This window comes from Amphiura filiformis, chromosome 2 (genome assembly GCF_039555335.1).
Source record: "Amphiura filiformis chromosome 2, Afil_fr2py, whole genome shotgun sequence".
NCBI lineage: Eukaryota > Metazoa > Echinodermata > Ophiuroidea > Amphilepidida > Amphiuridae > Amphiura > Amphiura filiformis.
Window position 1 is genome coordinate 89750915 of NC_092629.1, and position 8433 is coordinate 89759347.

At 35.2% G+C, this 8433-nt stretch overlaps 1 protein-coding gene across 1 annotated transcript in view; it reads right to left on the minus strand.

Moving 5' to 3' along the window:
- The window catches only part of LOC140146810 (uncharacterized), a 30877-nt gene extending 29898 nt beyond the window's left edge, over positions 1 to 979 (minus strand). The window contains exon 1 of the mRNA XM_072168690.1: positions 449 to 979. The gene's annotated coding sequence lies outside the window, so the exon portion shown is untranslated. The remainder of the gene's footprint in view (positions 1 to 448) is intronic.
- Positions 980 to 8433: the final 7454 nt, after the last annotated feature.

Genomic DNA, 8433 nt, shown 5'->3' on the forward strand with positions numbered 1-8433 from the left:
CTTCCTAAACATGTATAATTAGTTTGATTTAAAAGGCATGTACGGTATTGAGGTAGATTTGTTTCAAAAACGAACACTTTGAAAGAAAGAAAGAAAGAAAGAATTCTTCCACCAACTTAAATTCTTCCTAAACATGTATATTAGTTTGATTTAAAAGGCATACGATATTATGAGGTAGATTTGTTTCAAAAACGAACACTTTGAAAGAAAGAAAGAAAGAAAGAAAGAAAGAAAGAAAGAAAGAAAGAAAGAAAGAAAGAAAGAAAGAAAGAAAGAAAGAAAGAAAGAAAGAAAGAAAGAAAGAAAGAAAGAAAGAAAGAAAGAAAGAAAGAAAGAAAGAAAGAAAGAAAGAAAGAAAGAAAGAAAGAAAGAAAGAAAGAAAGAAAGAAAGAAAGAAAGAAAGAAAGAAAGAAAGAAAGAAAGAAAGAAAAAAATAACGATATCTCACCTGGAAGTATGTCTTCAGTTAAACTTCTGCAAAATTGGTCAACCCAATTATTATGTATGGTTAATTAATATCCAAATGCGAAACTGCAAACAGTTAATATATAGAAGTGTCGTGCAATTAATACAATTCCATGCAATCGATATATCTCAATTAACAGAAATGATATTCTCTCAGTTGGTATATAGCTATAGGTCTATAATTACATCCATGATCCACTTGGATGAAAGTTTATCTCGGTGAAGACCAGTAATAATTAATATCCACCGTGTGTGTTAGTTCCACCGTATAAATCCAAAATGAATTGCGACTAGCAAAAATTTCTCCTTAAGTAGTACTAGTATAGTAAAAACGATGTCACTGATAAGTAAAAATCACCTCACTTTGAAGAGTTAGAAAAAAAAAATTCCACAATCACAAGTTATATATATCCAGGATTTAGGTCCTTCTCACAATAAAGTACATGTTGAACTCTCTCTCGCTGGTTGGTCGTAAGTTAGATGACTAAGATGAAAAACATGACCGTTCGCTATGCGTAGTGAAATAGTTCTGGGAAAATAGCCAGTCACCGATTACTACAGTGACGAGCAAATCGTAGAAACGAAACGCCCCGCCTACTCGAAGCAAGCAAGGTGAGTTTGCCAAACAGCGCAGAGCACTGGTCCTGAAATATTACATGCTATCTACCTACGATGACAGTTGACTCAGTGGTTTTACCATGGGTGTATATTAAACTCTGCGCTCTCATGTATTCATATGGATTCATTGATTGATACCTGTTGGTGGTTTTTTACTACACTATATACGACAATTTTAGTTCCATCAATATTTTTTCTACGCTGGGCTGTTTTCATTCATCAATAATAATCATAAACTTACATTGTAAGCTATGTTTGTGTTGTACTATTTTATTGCTGTAGCTATACACGCCTATGTGGGTAGATATATCATTTCAAATGCGCTCCAATTATTTTATTAAATGCCAATGTCATCATGGTAAACTTTTCAAGTAGAATATGCAGTTTTAGACATTTGTTCTCACCCCGGCAAAAAGAGGAAAAAACGCTACAACAATATTTTTAAAATGTTGTGAAAATGTCATTGTGTTTGATGGGAACTGTGTCATAAATCACAGATGGATACACAGGTAAAGAAAATATAAAACAATTTATTATGAAAAGATCTATTTAACTTCACATCAAGAGCAACAAAATATTGAATCACTGTATACATGCAGTGCGAATTTAGTTCATGTTTATACAAAATTTCCTTTCAAGTGAAAACTTCGACGTTTTTCCCCTGTTAAATATAGCCATGTTGGGTATTACAGTTCCGTTTTCATTATCATTTTACTGTCATCTTTATAAAACTCTGTACCGTACAACATCATTTCTCAACTAACCCTTTCGGAGCCAACATAATTCAGTTGCCACAATATGTGCACCAGACACATTACATCGGAAGTATTAAAGTTAAGGGGGAACACTCTCATCACCGGGACTTTAAATCACCCTGAAAAGTCAATGAAGCCGAGAGCCCGTTATTTAAACATACGAAAAGTTGATCGATATATTTAACACCCAGAGTCGCCTTGTGTACTTGAAAACTCGAATTATAGATGAGTGGCCAAATCAGGAACATAATCTGAATATGTCCAATGACAAACCGTGATTGGGCTATCTATTTGAAATCCATTCACCCCTATGGAAGACATGACCTTAACCATCCACACAGGGAGTGTGATTTTCAAATGGGGTTACCTGAATGGGTGAAATCCACACCTGTGTTGGAGATTAAGGTCATGGGGGTGTATGAATTTCAAGTGGAGTAGCCCGTGTGGTGCATAATAATGTGAAACAACCATGAGCATACGTGAATGTGTGACTCCATTTGAAATTCACACTCCCTGAGTGGGATATTAAGGTCATGTCTTCCATAGAGTGTAGGCCCTATAGATTTCAACTGGAATATAGGTTATTTGAAGTGCTTTCACTGCAATTTCTCTCTCTCAAAATAATAATGATAATAATAATAATAATATTATAACACGTTCATAATTGGCAGTGTTACAGTTTTGTAACGCCAATATGCATTTATGGAATGACATTTGCATTTGTAACAACTTATATAATGTTTGTACTCATTTTAACATGTTTAATGCATTTTCCATGCTGATTTCAAATATGTTTGTTTTCGTTTTGTTTTTGTGTTTTTATTATTGAGGAATCACTGAAAATTCCTTTCAAGTCCTGCCACCATTTTTATATACTTTTTGACATCAAGTGGGTTGCAATTTAAGCGCGACTCTGACTTCCCGTTTTTATTCAAATTACCGCCAATTAATTTCAGTGCTTCAATGAATATGACCGTGATTTGTTGTCTCATTGTATAGTACTATCTGTGTGATCTTGATTTGCTGCCAAATTCGTATAATAATAGTCATTTATTTATTGTGTAAAAATTGTATAAAAAAGAAGAGCGAAGGTTTTTGTGTATGGGTGGTATTTTAGCAATGATATATATACCTTTTTAAGGGTATACGATGTATTGTTGGTCGAAGCAGCAAAAAAAAGTAGTTCACAGCATCTTGCGAATGGTAGTGAGCTTTAGCAAAAAATGCATTGCTCAATTAATAGCGAGCGTTTTGAAAAATTCAAATATCACATATATACTTTGTAGGTCCTGTGGTTCTTGAGTTATGTTGTAAAGAGGGCTGACACAACAACACTTTTGTAAAACGTACATAACTCATTAACAACAATAAATTAAATCAAAGTATATGATTTGTAGAATGAACTTTTGCAAAACACCAAAGTGTTATTTTTCAATAATATATTGATTCAGATAATGAAAATCGATTTCTTCGGCTGCTTCGACCAACAATACCTCGTATAACCTTAATAATAATTCAAATGGTATCAATATGATCATTGTATTTTAGTTTCTAGTTATATTTTGGTCAAATTAGGCTATTCCGTTTAAAGTCCAGTCCACACTACCCCTGTGGAAGTTTAGAAATATCTTCCACAGGGGGAAGTACGACTTTCAAATGGATGGTAAACATTTGAATCTCCTACACCCTGTGAGAATGATTCATACATTTTGTAGGAGGGTGAGTTTCAAAAAGATTTGGTTAATGTGCTAATTCCATTTGAAATTCATACTCCCCCTGTGGAAGATATTTCCAAAATCTTCCACAGGGGGAGTGTGGATTCTAAATGGAATAACCCATATTTGTATATGAACTAGTGGCAGCTTTTTATATTTTTATTTTGCCACAGAAAATAAATTTCTGTAGATTTATAGAATTTATATAGAATTGAACCTGTAAAATGAAAACTGCAAAACGCTGACTAAAACAGTCCCAGACCATGTCACCCAATGATCCCCTACTCTTTTTCATCACCAATAATCTCTCAATTTTTTTCATTTTGAATAGATTCTTATTAAGTATCCCCTGTAATAGATTTTATTTTTAATATTTAGTTTTGACTCGAGAGAGTAATATACATGTTGATATCTAAAAGCTAATTTCCACTGTTCCGGTAAATATCAAGATTTTTTTATTCCAAGACCTGCACTGCAAAAAAAAGTGTTCTGAATTAGAACACTAAAAATTGTAACACTTATTGAACATATAAAAGTGTACTGATTGTGAACACCAAGTGTTCCAGACTTTAACACAACAGTATAATTTAGAACACGTGTGTTCACCTTTTGAACACTTGATGTTAACATATTGTCGTCATTTTGTGAACATGGTGTGTTCATGTTTTGAACACCTAATGTTAAAACTTTGAACACAAAGTGTTCCAAATCCTAACACATTTACATGTTCAATGCCATGTAACACTTTAAGAACACATTTACATGTTCAAAATCAAATGTGTTCAGCTTTAGAACACTTGTGTTCTAATCATTTAGAACACTTGTGTTCTAATCTTTGAACACTGAGTTGTGTTCACAAATGTCATACACTTAGTGTTCAAGTCTGGAACATATGACACTTAGGCCTACATATGTTCAATAAGTGTTACAAAAAGGGATGCAATACGCCTACACAAAGCAAAGTACAATGGGTCAATGTATAAATGTACACCTTTATCCGAAATTTAATTGTAACAACAGACTCAGTAGTAAATTACAGCAAACCTAGGGCTAGGCCTATGCATGTTTGACTAGTGCAACATCGCAATTACATCTATTCCATCAGGCATGCCATGGCATGAAATCGACCCGCATACTGACCAGTTGTAAGACACACTCGTCAGAGGTTTAGGCCTACAGTATAATTCACATTAGGCCTATATCAAATTGCAGATTTGCACACTGTCTGACCATGTGACTATTGCATGGTCATGATTGATAAGCTTACTGCGCATTCATTAAAATGCACTAAAACCACGCAATACAAAAACGATGAATTTACATTTTTAGTCTCGTTGTTCTATGATATGTGGAGAACACGTTCGATATATTTGTTTTTAAATAAAATGGTATTTTGTGGGTAAAATCTCACCTCCAAATCCCCGTCCAAATCGCGGTTTCTCACCCGATGACATCGTCTGTTCTATTATACGGTGCAACGACGCATGCGTGGCCCAGCACGTGGTAAATATAGCCTACATACATACAGTGTTCAAAACGAACACATTACATGTTCATTCAGTGTAAAAGTTGTGAACACCTTTATGGGCGTGCACCCAGAGTTATTTGGAGTGTACGGTATAGGCCTAAATTTCAATATTCGACGTAAGCCTACCCCTATAATAGGCCTATTTTCAGGTATTTTCTATAAACCGCAAAATGTTCAATGTTCTTTCATTCCGTGCAAGCTGCAGGCCTGTGTAAAATAAGATGAGAACAACTGATGATCTCCATAAATAATAGAACCAATTATAAAATGGTTTTACAATCAGGCGAGCATTTTATGCTATGCCTATTAATAGTGTTGTGAAAATTGTAGATTAAACATACAGTGTTCATTTTATGAACATTTAGTGAATGATCAAACACTATGTGTTTAAAAGTTTCCTCTGACGTTATGTTACGAACACTAAGCATTACAAAATTGAATGCAGTATGTCAAATAGGCCTATATGTCGAATTTGAACAGGTGGTGTTCTAATGCTGAACATTTCAAACACTATGTGTTAAAAGTTTCCTCTGACATTATGTTACGAACACTAAGCATTCTGAAATTGAATACAGTATGTCAACATTTGAACAGGTGGTGTTCTAATGCTGAACACTTCAAACACTATGTGTTTAAAAGTTTCCTCTGACGTTATGTTACGAACACTAAGCATTATGGTTACGAACACCAAGCATTATGAAATTGAATACAGTGTGTCAAATTTTGCACAGGTGGTGTTCTAATGTTGAACACTTTTTTGAAGTGTGTTCTTTGTTTTTAAAAAAAAAAAAAAAAGACCTTAAACGCTTTGATGCCTTAAGTATATGAATGAAGTGGATCTTCAATTTATGTTTATCGTGTTTCTAAGGCCGCCATATTATACTTCATTAAGGTTAAACGATGTCCTTCATAAGAAAAATTGAAATAATTACAAAACGAAATATAACACTTTTAGTTACATGCATAATATTAATAGTAAGTATAAAAGCGTCGGCGGGGGCATTGTGTTAAGTAAAAACGTCCTTACATAAACCCTTTAATTTGATAGAATAGACTAGACGCAGTAGTTCCTGGGTGTAACTACTTCCACATTAGACATATCATTGCAGTGTAAATGACTAAGGTCTTCCTTGCTAACGGCAATTTGCTGATATAGCCTAAACCATCCAGTATGTTCAGCGACAGGATCATGCGCTAAAAGTAGGACTTTAGGTCATTGAAAGTTAAAATGTTATATTTTGCTCAAAATGTGCGATATATGGATTTCCTGAATTACACGGTGTGCTGTGTACGTGCACTCTTGCCATACTTGCATGCACCGGCAGCATACCGTATTCAGCTAGGTACACATATACGAGTCTAAGCTCATACTCATTACCCCCACCCTATGCGCCGCACCCCAGCACAACCAAACCCCCGCCCCCACCCCACACCCACACCCATTACCCACCCACCCTATACATTTGTATTGAATGACATTTCTGACTGAATAAAACACCCACACCCCCACACCCCCCTTCCCTTAAATACACACATCCTCATAGGTATACCCCCACTCCTACTCCAGTCCACACCCTTTTGACAGTCCAGAGGTCAGAGGTTTTATGTAATAATAGACTGAAGAAAGTGTTTCTGGATTTTAAGAAATTATGATCGGTATTCTTTTGTACAGTAAAAAGAGGTTCTCCCAAGTGGTTGACGCCTTAACATGTTTTTAATACAACTTTTTATAAACAAATGCAACATATTTGACAGATTTCTAAGCTACCTGAAATGTCCTGAGATGAGAGTATTTCTGTAATGATAACATTTCAAAACGTTATAATGAGCTAATGTAACTGGTCATTCTCTCTCAATATTTCTACCACTATTGCTTTCGGCTGAGATCTTGGTAATCCACATTGGATTACTGGATTCATAGGATTTGTTTTCTTCTCAGCGGGTAAGGTAATTGCAGATACATTTTCATTGTACAAATCTACCAGAACTTGACCTAGACATTTCTGAGATTATATTAGAAATGTCCTTCTCTGTGTCATGTTTAAAACTGGAAATATTAAAAGCAGAACTTTTTGTCTCAGACTACGAACTTCGCAGACACCTCGGAAAAGTGCTGTTACCTTCGCTTCAAATTTGACTTTGTCATTGTGCAGGTTTAGTGTCCAAGACTAATTCGAACCGTCAGCAGGCATTTTTCACTACATTAAATAGGAAATTGACTTCAGCTTTACACGTAACAAGTACTTCTCCCGCCCGAAGGGAAAGGGTGCGTCTTTCTGCGAGTTCGCCCACACCTATCACCCTTATTCAAATCTCGCGAGAATTTATAGCCTTTAGCAAATGGATGACAACTACACGCAGACGACACGGGTTTCAAATTTTTACCAAAAATGGTGAAAAGTCACCACAATTGGTACTTTCCTCTGAAATTCGTAGAAATGATATAGAAAATGTGAACATAATATTGGCATTTGAAAGCAATAGTCTGTGGGATAATTTGTACGTCAGCGCAAATGCCTTATATCCGTATGCACTTTTTAAAGTGGTGCAAAAAATGGCAAAATAAATCATATAAAAAATATATACATGCAGATCCGCCGTGATGAGTTTGTACATATACCTGTCTTTTCTGCAGGTTGCCGACACCAACTTCGCCTCGGTTCGCAGAAGCCAGAAGCCCGGCCAGAAGCCAGTGCAGTTTACATGGAGGAGGATTCTGCCTCGTCCGCTCAAAACTCATGACTATATGGTGTTGTTTGATTGCACAAAGATTCTAGTATGTAAAACATTATAATGACAAATCAAATAAGAGTATTAGGGCCTATTTTAAAACCCATATGCATATCGCCTGCTTTACAAAGTTAAACGAAAATATTATGGCGCGCAAATTTGGCGCGAGAAAGTAATCATAGTAATGAAGATGCTATTATTAAAGATAGCTTTTATAGGTTAAAATGCAATCCAAACCCTTTTTACATTGTTATTTCATATTTTCTAAAATCCCTAACATGAACACCCGCGTAAAAAGGGTTAATATCTGCAAAGTTTTGCCCCGCAGAAGTATCAGGTCTTAAATATGTAACGCAAGCACGTGGATATGTTGGCCGATAATCGGTACAACCCTACGGTGGTTTAAATGAGGTAGAACAAAATGCAATCCCAGAACTCATTAGGTGAGGTTAACATGAAGTCTATGTTTTTAAACCATGTTTAAACACTATTTGGAAGTTTAAGTTCTTATTGTTTTGAATCCGGATACTTGATACCATTATTTCGATCTGTATTTTACGCGTATAAAATAGTGTTTAGCATTTAAACACTTTTCTAAACACATTCTTGCCTTCACAATTAC